Source organism: Cebidichthys violaceus, unplaced genomic scaffold (genome assembly GCF_023349555.1).
Source record: "Cebidichthys violaceus isolate CVI_PGR_0920_01 unplaced genomic scaffold, fCebVio1.0.p SCAF_32, whole genome shotgun sequence".
NCBI lineage: Eukaryota > Metazoa > Chordata > Actinopteri > Perciformes > Stichaeidae > Cebidichthys > Cebidichthys violaceus.
This window is the reverse complement of record NW_027176506.1, coordinates 1,764,531-1,782,975: the sequence shown is the minus strand read 5'-3', so window position 1 is coordinate 1,782,975 and position 18,445 is coordinate 1,764,531. Positions and strand designations below refer to the sequence as shown.

Sequence of the window (18,445 nt, the reverse complement as noted above, 5' to 3'; positions counted from 1 at the left end):
ATACTTACCTGGCAGGGAAGATACCATGATCAAGAAGGTGGTTCACCCAGGGCGAGGCTCAACCATTGCACTCCGGTTGTGCTGACCACTGCGAATTCCCCAAATGTGGGAATCTCGACTGCATAATTTCTGGTAGTGGGGGACTGCGTTCGCGCTCTCCCCTGATTTTTAAGTTGAAAAAAATATCACCCGGTTGGTAGACGGACATGGACCTCAACATGCTGCTATTCCGCTTGCCGATTCCTGTAGCCGAGTCCTGGGCGTTTGTGAAAAGGAAGAAAGATGTCCTTAACTAGACCATGGTGCTTGACCATGGAGGGCTTGGACAGGTGTGCCAAGCAGCAGCCACTGCTATGCCCCATTGAAATAACTGCACCAGGACTGTGCTCCCAGCCTCAAATCACTGTATACATCAGCCCTGACTGCTGGGGGAAATTTCCAGCTCTGAATCAACAGTGAAATGAAGAAAAAATAACACAGCGAGATTTGTGCTTTTGAATGGAGGGAAGGAAATAGTATATTGGAGAATATTGCCCTCTTTAAGATGTGGGCAGGGGTGTGGCTTTGGATTTGGAACAGGGCACGTCAACTCAGGCTTACCATGAGCGTTTTGACTGGGACGACTAGGGTCTTCAGCTGCTCTCGACAAGAGTGCTGTACTTGCTTTGGTTTCTCTTCATAACGCACAAGTCTTTCGCCTTTTACTAAAGACTTCCGTGGAGAGGAACACCAATGAGTTAAACCTATTTTTGGCAGGCTTTGCCGTTTGGCTGAGCCTTGTACACTTGTGAAAAGAAAGACAGCTGTCCTTAACTAGACCAAGGTGCTTGACTATGGAGGGTTTGGACGGGTGTGCAAAGCAGCAGTCACTGCCATGACCCATTGAATGAACTGCACCACGACAAGGGAGAAATGTGTTAGGAGGTTGCCTCAGGAAGCAAACAGTTGGGGCTCATCGCTTCTCGGCCTTTTGGCTAAGATCAAGTGTAGTATCTGTTCTTATCAGTTTAATATCTGATATGTCCTCTATATGAGGATAATGTATTAAGCAGATTTTTAGCATTGGGAGATGAAAAAAGGGCTTGCTCCGTTCACTCCACGCATTGACCCGGTATTGCAGCATTGCCGGGAACGGTGCACTCTTTAAATGCCTTGTGGACAACCAAACACCAATCTAAATGGATCAGTCTGTTGATTGATTTGACTCTGAAATGAACGACGCGAGTCACAGTCGCTGTCTGTCTTCAAGGCCGGGACTTGTGGCAAACAAAGGCCCTGTTTACTCCTTACCGAGGCCCTTTGTGGAACAACACTGTGCTCCCAGCCTCAAATCACTGTATACATCAGCCCTGACTGCTTGGGGAAATTTCCAGCTCTGAATGCTAATTTCCGTCCTCCGAGTCAGATTGTGGGTGATGTCATTTTGTAGGCTCTATTTCGTTTGCAGATTGTCCAGAAAAGTGCAAGCGTAGCTGTGCAGCAGTGTCTGTTGTATGCTGTGAAGCTGTGTGTTGAGTAATGCAAATTGCCCGGGTTTGCCGAGAGAAGTGGGTGTGGCTTTTTGGATGGGCCTAAAATGATTGCGTGTTCTCCTCACCGATATTTTCCCTTCTTTGTGGGAGAAATGTGTTCCGAAGATCCTTCCATTGTTAGCATGCTTAGATTTTCGTTTGGTTGCTGGGCTGTGTTTGCTTTCTCAGAAGCAGAAACAGCTTGCCAAGGGAAGCTAATGCTGACTCTGGGATTATGCCATCTGGGAACCGTCATCCAGAGTACTGTGTCTGGGAATGCCACCCCTGTCTTTGTGTCTTCTAGCTCATACTTACCTGGCAGGGAAGATACCATGATCAAGAAGGTGGTTCACCCAGGGCGAGGCTCAACCATTGCACTCCGGTTGCACTGACCACTGCGAATTCCCCAAATGTGGGAATCTCGACTGCATAATTTCTGGTAGTGGGGGACTGCGTTCGCGCTCTCCCCTGATTTTTAAGTTGAAAAAAATATCACCCGGTTGGTAGACGGACATGGACCTCAACATGCTGCTATTCCGCTTGCCGATTCCTGTAGCCGAGTCCTGGGCGTTTGTGAAAAGGAAGAAAGATGTCCTTAACTAGACCATGGTGCTTGACCATGGAGGGCTTGGACAGGTGTGCCAAGCAGCAGCCACTGCTATGCACCATTGAAAGAACTGCACCAGGACTGTGCTGCCAGCCTCAAATCACTGTATACATCAGCCCTGACTGCTGGGGGAAATTTCCAGCTCTGAATCAACAGTGAAATGAAGAAAAAATAACACAGCGAGATTTGTGCTTTTGAATGGAGGGAAGGAAATAGTACATTGGAGAATATTGCCCTCTTTAAGATGTGGGCAGGGGTGTGGCTTTGGATTTGGAACAGGGCACGTCAACTCAGGCTTACCATGAGCGTTTTGACTGGGAGGACTAGGGTCTTCAGCTGCTCTCGACAAGAGTGCTGTACTTACTTTGGTTTCTCTTCATGACGCACAACTCTTTCGCCTTTTACTAAAGACTTCCGTGGAGAGGAACACCAATGAGTTAAACCTATTTTTGGCAGACTTTGCCGTTCGGCTGAGCCTTGTACACTTGTGAAAAGAAAGACAGCTGTCCTTAACTAGACCGAGGTGCTTGACTATGGAGGGTTTGGACGGGTGTGCAAAGCAGCAGCCACTGCCATGACCCATTGAATGAACTGCACCACGACAAGGGAGAAATGTGTCAGGAGGTTGCCTCAGGAAGCAAACAGTTGGGGCTCATCGCTTCTCGGCCTTTTGGCTAAGATCAAGTGTAGTATCTGTTCTTATCAGTCTAATATCTGATATGTCCTCTATATGAGGATAATGTATTAAGCAGATTTTTAGCATTGGGAGATGAAAAAGGGGCTTGCTTCGTTCACTCCACGCATTGACCCGGTATTGCAGCGTTGCCGGGAACGGTGCACTCTTCAAATGCCTTGTGGACAACCAAACACCAATCTAAATGGCTCAGTCTGTTGATTGATTTGACTCTGAAATGAACGACGCGAGTCACAGTCGCTGTCTGTCTTCAAGGCCGGGACTTGTGGCAAACAAAGGCCCTGTTTACTCCTTACCGAGGCCCTTTGTGGAACAACACTGTACTCCCAGCCTCAAATCACTGTATACATCAGCCCTGACTGCTTGGGGAAATTTCCAGCTCTGAATGCTAATTTCCGTCCTCCGAGTCAGATTGTGGGTGATGTCATTTTGTAGGCTCTATTTCGTTTGCAGATTGTCCAGAAAAGTGCAAGCGTAGCTGTGCAGCAGTGTCTGTTGTATGCTGTGAAGCTGTGTGTTGAGTAATGCAAATTGCCCGGGTTTGCCGAGAGAAGTGGGTGTGGCTTTTTGGATGGGCCTAAAATGATTGCGTGTTCTCCTCACCGATATTTTCCCTTCTTTGTGGGAGAAATGTGTTCCGAAGATCCTTCCATTGTTAGCATGCTTAGATTTTCGTTTGGTTGCTGGGCTGTGTTTGCTTTCTCAGAAGCAGAAACAGCTTGCCAAGGGAAGCTAATGCTGACTCTGGGATTATGCCATCTGGGAACCGTCATCCAGAGTACTGTGTCTGGGAATGCCACCCCTGTCTCTGTGTCTTCCAACTCATACTTACCTGGCAGGGAAGATACCATGATCAAGAAGGTGGTTCACCCAGGGCGAGGCTCAACCATTGCACTCCGGTTGTGCTGACCACTGCGAATTCCCCAAATGTGGGAATCTCGACTGCATAATTTCTGGTAGTGGGGGACTGCGTTCGCGCTCTCCCCTGATTTTTAAGTTGAAAAAAATATCACCCGGTTGGTAGACGGACATGGACCTCAACATGCTGCTATTCCGCTTGCCGATTCCTGTAGCCGAGTCCTGGGCGTTTGTGAAAAGGAAGAAAGATGTCCTTAACTAGACCATGGTGCTTGACCATGGAGGGCTTGGACAGGTGTGCCAAGCAGCAGCCACTGCTATGCCCCATTGAAATAACTGCACCAGGACTGTGCTCCCAGCCTCAAATCACTGTATACATCAGCCCTGACTGCTGGGGGAAATTTCCAGCTCTGAATCAACAGTGAAATGAAGAAAAAATAACACAGCGAGATTTGTGCTTTTGATTGGAGGGAAGGAAATAGTACATTGGAGAATATTGCCCTCTTTAAGATGTGGGCAGGGGTGTGGCTTTGGATTTGGAACAGGGCACGTCAACTCAGGCTTACCATGAGCGTTTTGACTGGGACGACTAGGGTCTTCAGCTGCTCTCGACAAGAGTGCTGTACTTACTTTGGTTTCTCTTCATGACGCACAAGTCTTTCGCCTTTTACTAAAGACTTCCGTGGAGAGGAACACCAATGAGTTAAACCTATTTTTGGCAGGCTTTGCCGTTTGGCTGAGCCTTGTACACTTGTGAAAAGAAAGACAGCTGTCCTTAACTAGACCAAGGTGCTTGACTATGGAGGGTTTGGACGGGTGTGCAAAGCAGCAGCCACTGCCATGACCCATTGAATGAACTGCACCACGACAAGGGAGAAATGTGTCAGGAGGTTGCCTCAGGAAGCAAACAGTTGGGGCTCATCGCTTCTCGGCCTTTTGGCTAAGATCAAGTGTAGTATCTGTTCTTATCAGTTTAATATCTGATATGTCCTCTATATGAGGATAATGTATTAAGCAGATTTTTAGCATTGGGAGATGAAAAAGGGGCTTGCTCCGTTCACTCCACGCATTGACCCGGTATTGCAGCATTGCCGGGAACAGTGCACTCTTTAAATGCCTTGTGGACAACCAAACACCAATCTAAATGGATCAGTCTGTTGATTGATTTGACTCTGAAATGAACGACGCGAGTCACAGTCGCTGTCTGTCTTCAAGGCCGGGACTTGTGGCAAACAAAGGCCCTGTTTACTCCCTTCCGAGGCCCTTTGTGGAACAACACTGTGCTCCCAGCCTCAAATCTTTGTATACATCAGCCCTGACTGCTTGAGGAAATTTCCAGCTCTGAATGCTAATTTCCGTCCTCCGTGTCAGATTGTGGGTGATGTCATTTTGTAGGCTCTATTTCGTTTGCAGATTGTCCAGAAAAGTGCAAGCGTAGCTGTGCAGCAGTGTCTGTTGTATGCTGTGAAGCTGTGTGTTGAGTAATGCAAATTGCCCGGGTTTGCCGAGAGAAGTGGGTGTGGCTTTTTGGATGGGCCTAAAATGATTGCGTGTTCTCCTCACCGATATTTTCCTTCTTTGTGGGAGAAATGTGTTCCGAAGATCCTTCCATTGTTAGCATGCTTAGATTTTCGTTTGGTTGCTGGGCTGTGTTTGCTTTCTCAGAAGCAGAAACAGCTTGCCAAGGGAAGCTAATGCTGACTCTGGGATTATGCCATCTGGGAACCTTCATCCAGAGTACTGTGTCTGGGAATGCCACCCCTGTCTCTGTGTCTTCCAACTCATACTTACCTGGCAGGGAAGATACCATGATCAAGAAGGTGGTTCACCCAGGGCGAGGCTCAACCATTGCACTCCGGTTGTGCTGACCACTGCGAATTCCCCAAATGTGGGAATCTCGACTGCATAATTTCTGGTAGTGGGGGACTGCGTTCGCGCTCTCCCCTGATTTTTAAGTTGAAAAAAATATCACCCGGTTGGTAGACGGACATGGACCTCAACATGCTGCTATTCCGCTTGCCGATTCCTGTAGCCGAGTCCTGGGCGTTTGTGAAAAGGAAGAAAGATGTCCTTAACTAGACCATGGTGCTTGACCATGGAGGGCTTGGACAGGTGTGCCAAGCAGCAGCCACTGCTATGCACCATTGAAAGAACTGCACCAGGACTGTGCTGCCAGCCTCAAATCACTGTATACATCAGCCCTGACTGCTGGGGGAAATTTCCAGCTCTGAATCAACAGTGAAATGAAGAAAAAATAACACAGCGAGATTTGTGCTTTTGAATGGAGGGAAGGAAATAGTATATTGGAGAATATTGCCCTCTTTAAGATGTGGGCAGGGGTGTGGCTTTGGATTTGGAACAGGGCACGTCAACTCAGGCTTACCATGAGCGTTTTGACTGGGACGACTAGGGTCTTCAGCTGCTCTCGACAAGAGTGCTGTACTTGCTTTGGTTTCTCTTCATAACGCACAAGTCTTTCGCCTTTTACTAAAGACTTCCGTGGAGAGGAACACCAATGAGTTAAACCTATTTTTGGCAGGCTTTGCCGTTCGGCTGAGCCTTGTACACTTGTGAAAAGAAAGACAGCTGTCCTTAACTAGACCAAGGTGCTTGACTATGGAGGGTTTGGACGGGTGTGCAAAGCAGCAGCCACTGCCATGACCCATTGAATGAACTGCACCACGACAAGGGAGAAATGTGTCAGGAGGTTGCCTCAGGAAGCAAACAGTTGGGGCTCATCGCTTCTCGGCCTTTTGGCTAAGATCAAGTGTAGTATCTGTTCTTATCAGTTTAATATCTGATATGTCCTCTATATGAGGATAATGTATTAAGCAGATTTTTAGCATTGGGAGATGAAAAAGGGGCTTGCTCCGTTCACTCCACGCATTGACCCGGTATTGCAGCATTGCCGGGAACAGTGCACTCTTTAAATGCCTTGTGGACAACCAAACACCAATCTAAATGGATCAGTCTGTTGATTGATTTGACTCTGAAATGAACGATGCGAGTCACAGTCGCTGTCTGTCTTCAAGGCCGGGACTTGTGGCAAACAAAGGCCCTGTTTACTCCCTTCCGAGGCCCTTTGTGGAACAACACTGTGCTCCCAGCCTCAAATCTTTGTATACATCAGCCCTGACTGCTTGAGGAAATTTCCAGCTCTGAATGCTAATTTCCGTCCTCCGAGTCAGATTGTGGGTGATGTCATTTTGTAGGCTCTATTTCGTTTGCAGATTGTCCAGAAAAGTGCAAGCGTAGCTGTGCAGCAGTGTCTGTTGTATGCTGTGAAGCTGTGTGTTGAGTAATGCAAATTGCCCGGGTTTGCCGAGAGAAGTGGGTGTGGCTTTTTGGATGGGCCTAAAATGATTGCGTGTTCTCCTCACCGATATTTTCCTTCTTTGTGGGAGAAATGTGTTCCGAAGATCCTTCCATTGTTAGCATGCTTAGATTTTCGTTTGGTTGCTGGGCTGTGTTTGCTTTCTCAGAAGCAGAAAAAAGCTTGCCAAGGGAAGCTAATGCTGACTCTGGGATTATGCCATCTGGGAACCTTCATCCAGAGTACTGTGTCTGGGAATGCCACCCCTGTCTCTGTGTCTTCCAACTCATACTTACCTGGCAGGGAAGATACCATGATCAAGAAGGTGGTTCACCCAGGGCGAGGCTCAACCATTGCACTCCGGTTGTGCTGACCACTGCGAATTCCCCAAATGTGGGAATCTCGACTGCATAATTTCTGGTAGTGGGGGACTGCGTTCGCGCTCTCCCCTGATTTTTAAGTTGAAAAAAATATCACACGGTTGGTAGACGGACATGGACCTCAACATGCTGCTATTCCGCTTGTCGATTCCTGTAGCCGAGTCCTGGGCGTTTGTGAAAAGGAAGAAAGATGTCCCTAACTAGACCATGGTGCTTGACCATGGAGGGCTTGGACAGGTGTGCCAAGCAGCAGCCACTGCTATGCCCCATTGAAAGAACTGCACCAGGACTGTGCTCCCAGCCTCAAATCACTGTATACATCAGCCCTGACTGCTGGGGGAAATTTCCAGCTCTGAATCAACAGTGAAATGAAGAAAAAATAACACAGCGAGATTTGTGCTTTTGATTGGAGGGAAGGAAATAGTACATTGGAGAATATTGCCCTCTTTAAGATGTGGGCAGGGGTGTGGCTTTGGATTTGGAACAGGGCACGTCAACTCAGGCTTACCATGAGCGTTTTGACTGGGACGACTAGGGTCTTCAGCTGCTCTCGACAAGAGTGCTGTACTTACTTTGGTTTCTCTTCGTAACGCACAAGTCTTTTCGCCTTTTACTAAAGACTTCCGTGGAGAGGAACACCAATGAGTTAAACCTATTTTTGGCAGGCTTTGCCGTTTGGCTGAGCCTTGTACACTTGTGAAAAGAAAGACAGCTGTCCTTAACTAGACCAAGGTGCTTGACTATGGAGGGTTTGGACGGGTGTGCAAAGCAGCAGCCACTGCCATGACCCATTGAATGAACTGCACCACGACAAGGGAGAAATGTGTCAGGAAGTTGCCTCAGGAAGCAAACAGTTGGGGCTCATCGCTTCTCGGCCTTTTGGCTAAGATCAAGTGTAGTATCTGTTCTTATCAGTTTAATATCTGATATGTCCTCTATATGAGGATAATGTATTAAGCAGATTTTTAGCATTGGGAGATGAAAAAGGGGCTTGCTCCGTTCACTCCACGCATTGACCCGGTATTGCAGCATTGCCTGGAACGGTGCACTCTTTAAATGCCTTGTGGACAACCAAACACCAATCTAAATGGATCAGTCTGTTGATTGATTTGACTCTGAAATGAATGACGCGAGTCACATTCGCTGTCTGTCTTCAAGGCCGGGACTTGTGGCAAACAAAGGCCCTGTTTACTCCTTACCGAGGCCCTTTGTGGAACAACACTGTGCTCCCAGCCTCAAATCACTGTATACATCAGCCCTGACTGCTTGAGGAAATTTCCAGCTCTGAATGCTAATTTCCGTCCTCCGAGTCAGATTGTGGGTGATGTCATTTTGTAGGCTCTATTTCGTTTGCAGATTGTCCAGAAAAGTGCAAGCGTAGCTGTGCAGCAGTGTCTGTTGTATGCTGTGAAGCTGTGTGTTGAGTAATGCAAATTGCCCGGGTTTGCCGAGAGAAGTGGGTGTGGCTTTTTGGATGGGCCTAAAATGATTGCGTGTTCTCCTCACCGATATTTTCCTTCTTTGTGGGAGAAATGTGTTCCGAAGATCCTTCCATTGTTAGCATGCTTAGATTTTCGTTTGGTTGCTGGGCTGTGTTTGCTTTCTCAGAAGCAGAAACAGCTTGCCAAGGGAAGCTAATGCTGACTCTGGGATTATGCCATCTGGGAACCTTCATCCAGAGTACTGTGTCTGGGAATGCCACCCCTGTCTCTGTGTCTTCCAACTCATACTTACCTGGCAGGGAAGATACCATGATCAAGAATGTGGTTCACCCAGGGCGAGGCTCAACCATTGCACTCCGGTTGTGCTGACCACTGCGAATTCCCCAAATGTGGGAATCTCGACTGCATAATTTCTGGTAGTGGGGGACTGCGTTCGCGCTCTCCCCTGATTTTTAAGTTGAAAAAAATATCACACGGTTGGTAGACGGACATGGACCTCAACATGCTGCTATTCGGCTTGCCGATTCCTGTAGCCGAGTCCTGGGCGTTTGTGAAAAGGAAGAAAGATGTCCCTAACTAGACCATGGTGCTTGACCATGGAGGGCTTGGACAGGTGTGCCAAGCAGCAGCCACTGCTATGCCCCATTGAAATAACTGCACCAGGACTGTGCTCCCAGCCTCAAATCACTGTATACATCAGCCCTGACTGCTGGGGGAAATTTCCAGCTCTGAATCAACAGTGAAATGAAGAAAAAATAACACAGCGAGATTTGTGCTTTTGATTGGAGGGAAGGAAATAGTACATTGGAGAATATTGCCCTCTTTAAGATGTGGGCAGGGGTGTGGCTTTGGATTTGGAACAGGGCACGTCAACTCAGGCTTACCATGAGCGTTTTGACTGGGACGACTAGGGTCTTCAGCTGCTCTCGACAAGAGTGCTGTACTTACTTTGGTTTCTCTTCGTAACGCACAAGTCTTTCGCCTTTTACTAAAGACTTCCGTGGAGAGGAACACCAATGAGTTAAACCTATTTTTGGCAGGCTTTGCCGTTTGGCTGAGCCTTGTACACTTGTGAAAAGAAAGACAGCTGTCCTTAACTAGACCAAGGTGCTTGACTATGGAGGGTTTGGACGGGTGTGCAAAGCAGCAGCCACTGCCATGACCCATTGAATGAACTGCACCACGACAAGGGAGAAATGTGTCAGGAGGTTGCCTCAGGAAGCAAACAGTTGGGGCTCATCGCTTCTCGGCCTTTTGGCTAAGATCAAGTGTAGTATCTGTTCTTATCAGTTTAATATCTGATATGTCCTCTATATGAGGATAATGTATTAAGCAGATTTTTAGCATTGGGAGATGAAAAAGGGGCTTGCTCCGTTCACTCCACGCATTGACCCGGTATTGCAGCATTGCCGGGAACGGTGCACTCTTTAAATGCCTTGTGGACAACCAAACACCAATCTAAATGGGTCAGTCTGTTGATTGATTTGACTCTGAAATGAACGACGCGAGTCACAGTCGCTGTCTGTCTTCAAGGCCGGGACTTGTGGCAAACAAAGGCCCTGTTTACTCCTTACCGAGGCCCTTTGTGGAACAACACTGTGCTCCCAGCCTCAAATCACTGTATACATCAGCCCTGACTGCTTGGGGAAATTTCCAGCTCTGAATGCTAATTTCCGTCCTCCGAGTCAGATTGTGGGTGATGTCATTTTGTAGGCTCTATTTCGTTTGCAGATTGTCCAGAAAAGTGCAAGCGTAGCTGTGCAGCAGTGTCTGTTGTATGCTGTGAAGCTGTGTGTTGAGTAATGCAAATTGCCCGGGTTTGCCGAGAGAAGTGGGTGTGGCTTTTTGGATGGGCCTAAAATGATTGCGTGTTCTCCTCACCGATATTTTCCCTTCTTTGTGGGAGAAATGTGTTCCGAAGATCCTTCCATTGTTAGCATGCTTAGATTTTCGTTTGGTTGCTGGGCTGTGTTTGCTTTCTCAGAAGCAGAAACAGCTTGCCAAGGGAAGCTAATGCTGACTCTGGGATTATGCCATCTGGGAACCGTCATCCAGAGTACTGTGTCTGGGAATGCCACCCCTGTCTCTGTGTCTTCCAACTCATACTTACCTGGCAGGGAAGATACCATGATCAAGAAGGTGGTTCACCCAGGGCGAGGCTCAACCATTGCACTCCGGTTGCACTGACCACTGCGAATTCCACAAATGTGGGAATCTCGACTGCATAATTTCTGGTAGTGGGGGACTGCGTTCGCGCTCTCCCCTGATTTTTAAGTTGAAAAAAATATCACCCGGTTGGTAGACGGACATGGACCTCAACATGCTGCTATTCCGCTTGCCGATTCCTGTAGCCGAGTCCTGGGCGTTTGTGAAAAGGAAGAAAGATGTCCTTAACTAGACCATGGTGCTTGACCATGGAGGGCTTGGACAGGTGTGCCAAGCAGCAGCCACTGCTATGCACCATTGAAAGAACTGCACCAGGACTGTGCTGCCAGCCTCAAATCACTGTATACATCAGCCCTGACTGCTGGGGGAAATTTCCAGCTCTGAATCAACAGTGAAATGAAGAAAAAATAACACAGCGAGATTTGTGCTTTTGAATGGAGGGAAGGAAATAGTATATTGGAGAATATTGCCCTCTTTAAGATGTGGGCAGGGGTGTGGCTTTGGATTTGGAACAGGGCACGTCAACTCAGGCTTACCATGAGCGTTTTGACTGGGACGACTAGGGTCTTCAGCTGCTCTCGACAAGAGTGCTGTACTTGCTTTGGTTTCTCTTCATAACGCACAAGTCTTTCGCCTTTTACTAAAGACTTCCGTGGAGAGGAACACCAATGAGTTAAACCTATTTTTGGCAGGCTTTGCCGTTTGGCTGAGCCTTGTACACTTGTGAAAAGAAAGACAGCTGTCCTTAACTAGACCAAGGTGCTTGACTATGGAGGGTTTGGACGGGTGTGCAAAGCAGCAGCCACTGCCATGACCCATTGAATGAACTGCACCACGACAAGGGAGAAATGTGTCAGGAGGTTGCCTCAGGAAGCAAACAGTTGGGGCTCATCGCTTCTCGGCCTTTTGGCTAAGATCAAGTGTAGTATCTGTTCTTATCAGTTTAATATCTGATATGTCCTCTATATGAGGATAATGTATTAAGCAGATTTTTAGCATTGGGAGATGAAAAAGGGGCTTGCTCCGTTCACTCCACGCATTGACCCGGTATTGCAGCATTGCCGGGAACGGTGCACTCTTTAAATGCCTTGTGGACAACCAAACACCAATCTAAATGGATCAGTCTATTGATTGATTTGACTCTGAAATGAACGACGCGAGTCACAGTCGCTGTCTGTCTTCAAGGCCGGGACTTGTGGCAAACAAAGGCCCTGTTTACTCCTTACCGAGGCCCTTTGTGGAACAACACTGTGCTCCCAGCCTCAAATCACTGTATACATCAGCCCTGACTGCTTGGGGAAATTTCCAGCTCTGAATGCTAATTTCCGTCCTCCGAGTCAGATTGTGGGTGATGTCATTTTGTAGGCTCGATTTCGTTTGCAGATTGTCCAGAAAAGTGCAAGCGTAGCTGTGCAGCAGTGTCTGTTGTATGCTGTGAAGCTGTGTGTTGAGTAATGCAAATTGCCCGGGTTTGCCGAGAGAAGTGGGTGTGGCTTTTTGGATGGGCCTAAAATGATTGCGTGTTCTCCTCACCGATATTTTCCCTTCTTTGTGGGAGAAATGTGTTCCGAAGATCCTTCCATTGTTAGCATGCTTAGATTTTCGTTTGGTTGCTGGGCTGTGTTTGCTTTCTCAGAAGCAGAAACAGCTTGCCAAGGGAAGCTAATGCTGACTCTGGGATTATGCCATCTGGGAACCGTCATCCAGAGTACTGTGTCTGGGAATGCCACCCCTGTCTTTGTGTCTTCTAGCTCATACTTACCTGGCAGGGAAGATACCATGATCAAGAAGGTGGTTCACCCAGGGCGAGGCTCAACCATTGCACTCCGGTTGCACTGACCACTGCGAATTCCCCAAATGTGGGAATCTCGACTGCATAATTTCTGGTAGTGGGGGACTGCGTTCGCGCTCTCCCCTGATTTTTAAGTTGAAAAAAATATCACCCGGTTGGTAGACGGACATGGACCTCAACATGCTGCTATTCCGCTTGCCGATTCCTGTAGCCGAGTCCTGGGCGTTTGTGAAAAGGAAGAAAGATGTCCTTAACTAGACCATGGTGCTTGACCATGGAGGGCTTGGACAGGTGTGCCAAGCAGCAGCCACTGCTATGCACCATTGAAAGAACTGCACCAGGACTGTGCTGCCAGCCTCAAATCACTGTATACATCAGCCCTGACTGCTGGGGGAAATTTCCAGCTCTGAATCAACAGTGAAATGAAGAAAAAATAACACAGCGAGATTTGTGCTTTTGAATGGAGGGAAGGAAATAGTATATTGGAGAATATTGCCCTCTTTAAGATGTGGGCAGGGGTGTGGCTTTGGATTTGGAACAGGGCACGTCAACTCAGGCTTACCATGAGCGTTTTGACTGGGACGACTAGGGTCTTCAGCTGCTCTCGACAAGAGTGCTGTACTTGCTTTGGTTTCTCTTCATAACGCACAAGTCTTTCGCCTTTTACTAAAGACTTCCGTGGAGAGGAACACCAATGAGTTAAACCTATTTTTGGCAGGCTTTGCCGTTTGGCTGAGCCTTGTACACTTGTGAAAAGAAAGACAGCTGTCCTTAACTAGACCAAGGTGCTTGACTATGGAGGGTTTGGACGGGTGTGCAAAGCAGCAGCCACTGCCATGACCCATTGAATGAACTGCACCACGACAAGGGAGAAATGTGTCAGGAGGTTGCCTCAGGAAGCAAACAGTTGGGGCTCATCGCTTCTCGGCCTTTTGGCTAAGATCAAGTGTAGTATCTGTTCTTATCAGTTTAATATCTGATATGTCCTCTATATGAGGATAATGTATTAAGCAGATTTTTAGCATTGGGAGATGAAAAAGGGGCTTGCTCCGTTCACTCCACGCATTGACCCGGTATTGCAGCATTGCCGGGAACGGTGCAGTCTTTAAATGCCTTGTGGACAACCAAACACCAATCTAAATGGATCAGTCTGTTGATTGATTTGACTCTGAAATGAACGACGCGAGTCACAGTCGCTGTCTGTCTTCAAGGCCGGGACTTGTGGCAAACAAAGGCCCTGTTTACTCCTTACCGAGGCCCTTTGTGGAACAACACTGTGCTCCCAGCCTCAAATCACTGTATACATCAGCCCTGACTGCTTGAGGAAATTTCCAGCTCTGAATGCTAATTTCCGTCCTCCGAGTCAGATTGTGGGTGATGTCATTTTGTAGGCTCTATTTCGTTTGCAGATTGTCCAGAAAAGTGCAAGCGTAGCTGTGCAGCAGTGTCTGTTGTATGCTGTGAAGCTGTGTGTTGAGTAATGCAAATTGCCCGGGTTTGCCGAGAGAAGTGGGTGTGGCTTTTTGGATGGGCCTAAAATGATTGCGTGTTCTCCTCACCGATATTTTCCCTTCTTTGTGGGAGAAATGTGTTCCGAAGATCCTTCCATTGTTAGCATGCTTAGATTTTCGTTTGGTTGCTGGGCTGTGTTTGCTTTCTCAGAAGCAGAAACAGCTTGCCAAGGGAAGCTAATGCTGACTCTGGGATTATGCCATCTGGGAACCGTCATCCAGAGTACTGTGTCTGGGAATGCCACCCCTGTCTCTGTGTCTTCCAACTCATACTTACCTGGCAGGGAAGATACCGTGATCAAGAAGGTGGTTCACCCAGGGTGAGGCTCAACCATTGCACTCCGGTTGTGCTGACCACTGCGAATTCCCCAAATGTGGGAATCTCAGCTGCATAATTTCTGGTAGTGGGGGACTGCGTTCGCGCTCTCCCCTGATTTTTAAGTTGAAAAAAATATCACACGGTTGGTAGACGGACATGGACCTCAACATGCTGCTATTCGGCTTGCCGATTCCTGTAGCCGAGTCCTGGGCGTTTGTGAAAAGGAAGAAAGATGTCCTTAACTAGACCATGGTGCTTGACCATGGAGGGCTTGGACAGGTGTGCCAAGCAGCAGCCACTGCTATACTCCATTGAAAGAACTGCACCAGGCCTGTGCTGCCAGCCTCAAATCACTGTATACATCAGCCCTGACTGCTGGGGGAAATTTCCAGCTCTGAATCAACAGTGAAATGAAGAAAAAATAACACAGCGAGATTTGTGCTTTTGAATGGAGGGAAGGAAATAGTACATTGGAGAATATTGCCCTCTTTAAGATGTGGGCAGGGGTGTGGCTTTGGATTTGGAACAGGGCACGTCAACTCAGGCTTACCATGAGCGTTTTGACTGGGAGGACTAGGGTCTTCAGCTGCTCTCGACAAGAGTGCTGTACTTACTTTGGTTTCTCTTCATGACGCACAACTCTTTCGCCTTTTACTAAAGACTTCCGTGGAGAGGAACACCAATGAGTTAAACCTATTTTTGGCAGACTTTGCCGTTCGGCTGAGCCTTGTACACTTGTGAAAAGAAAGACAGCTGTCCTTAACTAGACCAAGGTGCTTGACTATGGAGGGTTTGGACGGGTGTGCAAAGCAGCAGCCACTGCCATGACCCATTGAATGAACTGCACCACGACAAGGGAGAAATGTGTCAGGAGGTTGCCTCAGGAAGCAAACAGTTGGGGCTCATCGCTTCTCGGCCTTTTGGCTAAGATCAAGTGTAGTATCTGTTCTTATCAGTTTAATATCTGATATGTCCTCTATATGAGGATAATGTATTAAGCAGATTTTTAGCATTGGGAGATGAAAAAGGGGCTTGCTCCGTTCACTCCACGCATTGACCCGGTATTGCAGCATTGCCGGGAACAGTGCACTCTTTAAATGCCTTGTGGACAACCAAACACCAATCTAAATGGATCAGTCTGTTGATTGATTTGACTCTGAAATGAACGACGCGAGTCACAGTCGCTGTCTGTCTTCAAGGCCGGGACTTGTGGCAAACAAAGGCCCTGTTTACTCCCTTCCGAGGCCCTTTGTGGAACAACACTGTGCTCCCAGCCTCAAATCTTTGTATACATCAGCCCTGACTGCTTGAGGAAATTTCCAGCTCTGAATGCTAATTTCCGTCCTCCGTGTCAGATTGTGGGTGATGTCATTTTGTAGGCTCTATTTCGTTTGCAGATTGTCCAGAAAAGTGCAAGCGTAGCTGTGCAGCAGTGTCTGTTGTATGCTGTGAAGCTGTGTGTTGAGTAATGCAAATTGCCCGGGTTTGCCGAGAGAAGTGGGTGTGGCTTTTTGGATGGGCCTAAAATGATTGCGTGTTCTCCTCACCGATATTTTCCTTCTTTGTGGGAGAAATGTGTTCCGAAGATCCTTCCATTGTTAGCATGCTTAGATTTTCGTTTGGTTGCTGGGCTGTGTTTGCTTTCTCAGAAGCAGAAACAGCTTGCCAAGGGAAGCTAATGCTGACTCTGGGATTATGCCATCTGGGAACCTTCATCCAGAGTACTGTGTCTGGGAATGCCACCCCTGTCTCTGTGTCTTCCAACTCATACTTACCTGGCAGGGAAGATACCATGATCAAGAAGGTGGTTCACCCAGGGCGAGGCTCAACCATTGCACTCCGGTTGTGCTGACCACTGCGAATTCCCCAAATGTGGGAATCTCGACTGCATAATTTCTGGTAGTGGGGGACTGCGTTCGCGCTCTCCCCTGATTTTTAAGTTGAAAAAAATATCACCCGGTTGGTAGACGGACATGGACCTCAACATGCTGCTATTCCGCTTGCCGATTCCTGTAGCCGAGTCCTGGGCGTTTGTGAAAAGGAAGAAAGATGTCCTTAACTAGACCATGGTGCTTGACCATGGAGGGCTTGGACAGGTGTGCCAAGCAGCAGCCACTGCTATGCACCATTGAAAGAACTGCACCAGGACTGTGCTGCCAGCCTCAAATCACTGTATACATCAGCCCTGACTGCTGGGGGAAATTTCCAGCTCTGAATCAACAGTGAAATGAAGAAAAAATAACACAGCGAGATTTGTGCTTTTGAATGGAGGGAAGGAAATAGTATATTGGAGAATATTGCCCTCTTTAAGATGTGGGCAGGGGTGTGGCTTTGGATTTGGAACAGGGCACGTCAACTCAGGCTTACCATGAGCGTTTTGACTGGGACGACTAGGGTCTTCAGCTGCTCTCGACAAGAGTGCTGTACTTGCTTTGGTTTCTCTTCATAACGCACAAGTCTTTCGCCTTTTACTAAAGACTTCCGTGGAGAGGAACACCAATGAGTTAAACCTATTTTTGGCAGGCTTTGCCGTTTGGCTGAGCCTTGTACACTTGTGAAAAGAAAGACAGCTGTCCTTAACTAGACCAAGGTGCTTGACTATGGAGGGTTTGGACGGGTGTGCAAAGCAGCAGCCACTGCCATGACCCATTGAATGAACTGCACCACGACAAGGGAGAAATGTGTCAGGAGGTTGCCTCAGGAAGCAAACAGTTGGGGCTCATCGCTTCTCGGCCTTTTGGCTAAGATCAAGTGTAGTATCTGTTCTTATCAGTTTAATATCTGATATGTCCTCTATATGAGGATAATGTATTAAGCAGATTTTTAGCATTGGGAGATGAAAAAGGGGATTGCTCCGTTCACTCCACGCATTGACCCGGTATTGCAGCATTGCCGGGAACAGTGCACTCTTTAAATGCCTTGTGGACAACCAAACACCAATCTAAATGGATCAGTCTGTTGATTGATTTGACTCTGAAATGAACGATGCGAGTCACAGTCGCTGTCTGTCTTCAAGGCCGGGACTTGTGGCAAACAAAGGCCCTGTTTACTCCCTTCCGAGGCCCTTTGTGGAACAACACTGTGCTCCCAGCCTCAAATCTTTGTATACATCAGCCCTGACTGCTTGAGGAAATTTCCAGCTCTGAATGCTAATTTCCGTCCTCCGAGTCAGATTGTGGGTGATGTCATTTTGTAGGCTCTATTTCGTTTGCAGATTGTCCAGAAAAGTGCAAGCGTAGCTGTGCAGCAGTGTCTGTTGTATGCTGTGAAGCTGTGTGTTGAGTAATGCAAATTGCCCGGGTTTGCCGAGAGAAGTGGGTGTGGCTTTTTGGATGGGCCTAAAATGATTGCGTGTTCTCCTCACCGATATTTTCCTTCTTTGTGGGAGAAATGTGTTCCGAAGATCCTTCCATTGTTAGCATGCTTAGATTTTCGTTTGGTTGCTGGGCTGTGTTTGCTTTCTCAGAAGCAGAAACAGCTTGCCAAGGGAAGCTAATGCTGACTCTGGGATTATGCCATCTGGGAACCTTCATCCAGAGTACTGTGTCTGGGAATGCCACCCCTGTCTCTGTGTCTTCCAACTCATACTTACCTGGCAGGGAAGATACCATGATCAAGAAGGTGGTTCACCCAGGGCGAGGCTCAACCATTGCACTCCGGTTGTGCTGACCACTGCGAATTCCCCAAATGTGGGAATCTCGACTGCATAATTTCTGGTAGTGGGGGACTGCGTTCGCGCTCTCCCCTGATTTTTAAGTTGAAAAAAATATCACACGGTTGGTAGACGGACATGGACCTCAACATGCTGCTATTCCGCTTGTCGATTCCTGTAGCCGAGTCCTGGGCGTTTGT

The 18,445-nt window shown here is 47.8% G+C and overlaps 30 non-coding genes and 1 pseudogene across 30 annotated transcripts; all 31 read left to right on the top strand.

Moving 5' to 3' along the window:
- LOC137882986 (U1 spliceosomal RNA) lies at positions 1-164 on the top strand. Its single transcript, XR_011104400.1, has one exon. It is a non-coding gene; the product is annotated as a U1 spliceosomal RNA (small nuclear RNA).
- A 496-nt stretch (positions 165-660) lies between these two features.
- LOC137883154 (U5 spliceosomal RNA) lies at positions 661-775 on the top strand. The gene has a single exon (XR_011104547.1). It is a non-coding gene; the product is annotated as a U5 spliceosomal RNA (small nuclear RNA).
- A 179-nt stretch (positions 776-954) lies between these two features.
- LOC137882914 (U2 spliceosomal RNA) lies at positions 955-1,145 on the top strand. Its single transcript, XR_011104332.1, has one exon. It is a non-coding gene; the product is annotated as a U2 spliceosomal RNA (small nuclear RNA).
- A 673-nt stretch (positions 1,146-1,818) lies between these two features.
- On the top strand, positions 1,819-1,982 carry LOC137882683 (U1 spliceosomal RNA). Its single transcript, XR_011104110.1, has one exon. It is a non-coding gene; the product is annotated as a U1 spliceosomal RNA (small nuclear RNA).
- A 496-nt stretch (positions 1,983-2,478) lies between these two features.
- LOC137882616 (U5 spliceosomal RNA) lies at positions 2,479-2,593 on the top strand. Its single transcript, XR_011104047.1, has one exon. It is a non-coding gene; the product is annotated as a U5 spliceosomal RNA (small nuclear RNA).
- Positions 2,594-2,772: 179 nt separating this feature from the next.
- On the top strand, positions 2,773-2,963 carry LOC137883014 (U2 spliceosomal RNA). The gene has a single exon (XR_011104426.1). It is a non-coding gene; the product is annotated as a U2 spliceosomal RNA (small nuclear RNA).
- Positions 2,964-3,636: 673 nt separating this feature from the next.
- Positions 3,637-3,800, top strand: LOC137882974 (U1 spliceosomal RNA). Its single transcript, XR_011104389.1, has one exon. It is a non-coding gene; the product is annotated as a U1 spliceosomal RNA (small nuclear RNA).
- Positions 3,801-4,296: 496 nt separating this feature from the next.
- On the top strand, positions 4,297-4,411 carry LOC137883141 (U5 spliceosomal RNA). The gene has a single exon (XR_011104535.1). It is a non-coding gene; the product is annotated as a U5 spliceosomal RNA (small nuclear RNA).
- Positions 4,412-4,590: 179 nt separating this feature from the next.
- LOC137882833 (U2 spliceosomal RNA) lies at positions 4,591-4,781 on the top strand. The gene has a single exon (XR_011104253.1). It is a non-coding gene; the product is annotated as a U2 spliceosomal RNA (small nuclear RNA).
- Positions 4,782-5,453: 672 nt separating this feature from the next.
- Positions 5,454-5,617, top strand: LOC137882963 (U1 spliceosomal RNA). Its single transcript, XR_011104378.1, has one exon. It is a non-coding gene; the product is annotated as a U1 spliceosomal RNA (small nuclear RNA).
- Positions 5,618-6,113: 496 nt separating this feature from the next.
- Positions 6,114-6,218, top strand: LOC137883160 (U5 spliceosomal RNA; annotated as a pseudogene).
- A 189-nt stretch (positions 6,219-6,407) lies between these two features.
- Positions 6,408-6,598, top strand: LOC137882832 (U2 spliceosomal RNA). The gene has a single exon (XR_011104252.1). It is a non-coding gene; the product is annotated as a U2 spliceosomal RNA (small nuclear RNA).
- Positions 6,599-7,271: 673 nt separating this feature from the next.
- On the top strand, positions 7,272-7,435 carry LOC137882951 (U1 spliceosomal RNA). The gene has a single exon (XR_011104367.1). It is a non-coding gene; the product is annotated as a U1 spliceosomal RNA (small nuclear RNA).
- A 496-nt stretch (positions 7,436-7,931) lies between these two features.
- LOC137882634 (U5 spliceosomal RNA) lies at positions 7,932-8,047 on the top strand. The gene has a single exon (XR_011104064.1). It is a non-coding gene; the product is annotated as a U5 spliceosomal RNA (small nuclear RNA).
- Positions 8,048-8,226: 179 nt separating this feature from the next.
- LOC137882945 (U2 spliceosomal RNA) lies at positions 8,227-8,417 on the top strand. Its single transcript, XR_011104361.1, has one exon. It is a non-coding gene; the product is annotated as a U2 spliceosomal RNA (small nuclear RNA).
- A 672-nt stretch (positions 8,418-9,089) lies between these two features.
- LOC137882662 (U1 spliceosomal RNA) lies at positions 9,090-9,253 on the top strand. Its single transcript, XR_011104089.1, has one exon. It is a non-coding gene; the product is annotated as a U1 spliceosomal RNA (small nuclear RNA).
- Positions 9,254-9,749: 496 nt separating this feature from the next.
- Positions 9,750-9,864, top strand: LOC137882531 (U5 spliceosomal RNA). Its single transcript, XR_011103967.1, has one exon. It is a non-coding gene; the product is annotated as a U5 spliceosomal RNA (small nuclear RNA).
- A 179-nt stretch (positions 9,865-10,043) lies between these two features.
- LOC137882853 (U2 spliceosomal RNA) lies at positions 10,044-10,234 on the top strand. The gene has a single exon (XR_011104273.1). It is a non-coding gene; the product is annotated as a U2 spliceosomal RNA (small nuclear RNA).
- Positions 10,235-10,907: 673 nt separating this feature from the next.
- Positions 10,908-11,071, top strand: LOC137882782 (U1 spliceosomal RNA). Its single transcript, XR_011104206.1, has one exon. It is a non-coding gene; the product is annotated as a U1 spliceosomal RNA (small nuclear RNA).
- Positions 11,072-11,567: 496 nt separating this feature from the next.
- Positions 11,568-11,682, top strand: LOC137883153 (U5 spliceosomal RNA). The gene has a single exon (XR_011104546.1). It is a non-coding gene; the product is annotated as a U5 spliceosomal RNA (small nuclear RNA).
- Positions 11,683-11,861: 179 nt separating this feature from the next.
- Positions 11,862-12,052, top strand: LOC137882852 (U2 spliceosomal RNA). Its single transcript, XR_011104272.1, has one exon. It is a non-coding gene; the product is annotated as a U2 spliceosomal RNA (small nuclear RNA).
- A 673-nt stretch (positions 12,053-12,725) lies between these two features.
- Positions 12,726-12,889, top strand: LOC137882682 (U1 spliceosomal RNA). The gene has a single exon (XR_011104109.1). It is a non-coding gene; the product is annotated as a U1 spliceosomal RNA (small nuclear RNA).
- A 496-nt stretch (positions 12,890-13,385) lies between these two features.
- On the top strand, positions 13,386-13,500 carry LOC137883151 (U5 spliceosomal RNA). Its single transcript, XR_011104544.1, has one exon. It is a non-coding gene; the product is annotated as a U5 spliceosomal RNA (small nuclear RNA).
- Positions 13,501-13,679: 179 nt separating this feature from the next.
- Positions 13,680-13,870, top strand: LOC137882883 (U2 spliceosomal RNA). The gene has a single exon (XR_011104302.1). It is a non-coding gene; the product is annotated as a U2 spliceosomal RNA (small nuclear RNA).
- Positions 13,871-14,543: 673 nt separating this feature from the next.
- LOC137882746 (U1 spliceosomal RNA) lies at positions 14,544-14,707 on the top strand. The gene has a single exon (XR_011104170.1). It is a non-coding gene; the product is annotated as a U1 spliceosomal RNA (small nuclear RNA).
- A 496-nt stretch (positions 14,708-15,203) lies between these two features.
- Positions 15,204-15,318, top strand: LOC137882615 (U5 spliceosomal RNA). Its single transcript, XR_011104046.1, has one exon. It is a non-coding gene; the product is annotated as a U5 spliceosomal RNA (small nuclear RNA).
- A 179-nt stretch (positions 15,319-15,497) lies between these two features.
- LOC137882831 (U2 spliceosomal RNA) lies at positions 15,498-15,688 on the top strand. The gene has a single exon (XR_011104251.1). It is a non-coding gene; the product is annotated as a U2 spliceosomal RNA (small nuclear RNA).
- Positions 15,689-16,360: 672 nt separating this feature from the next.
- Positions 16,361-16,524, top strand: LOC137882939 (U1 spliceosomal RNA). Its single transcript, XR_011104356.1, has one exon. It is a non-coding gene; the product is annotated as a U1 spliceosomal RNA (small nuclear RNA).
- A 496-nt stretch (positions 16,525-17,020) lies between these two features.
- On the top strand, positions 17,021-17,135 carry LOC137883150 (U5 spliceosomal RNA). The gene has a single exon (XR_011104543.1). It is a non-coding gene; the product is annotated as a U5 spliceosomal RNA (small nuclear RNA).
- Positions 17,136-17,314: 179 nt separating this feature from the next.
- LOC137882998 (U2 spliceosomal RNA) lies at positions 17,315-17,505 on the top strand. The gene has a single exon (XR_011104411.1). It is a non-coding gene; the product is annotated as a U2 spliceosomal RNA (small nuclear RNA).
- A 672-nt stretch (positions 17,506-18,177) lies between these two features.
- On the top strand, positions 18,178-18,341 carry LOC137882928 (U1 spliceosomal RNA). The gene has a single exon (XR_011104345.1). It is a non-coding gene; the product is annotated as a U1 spliceosomal RNA (small nuclear RNA).
- The last annotated feature ends 104 nt before the right edge of the window (positions 18,342-18,445 follow it).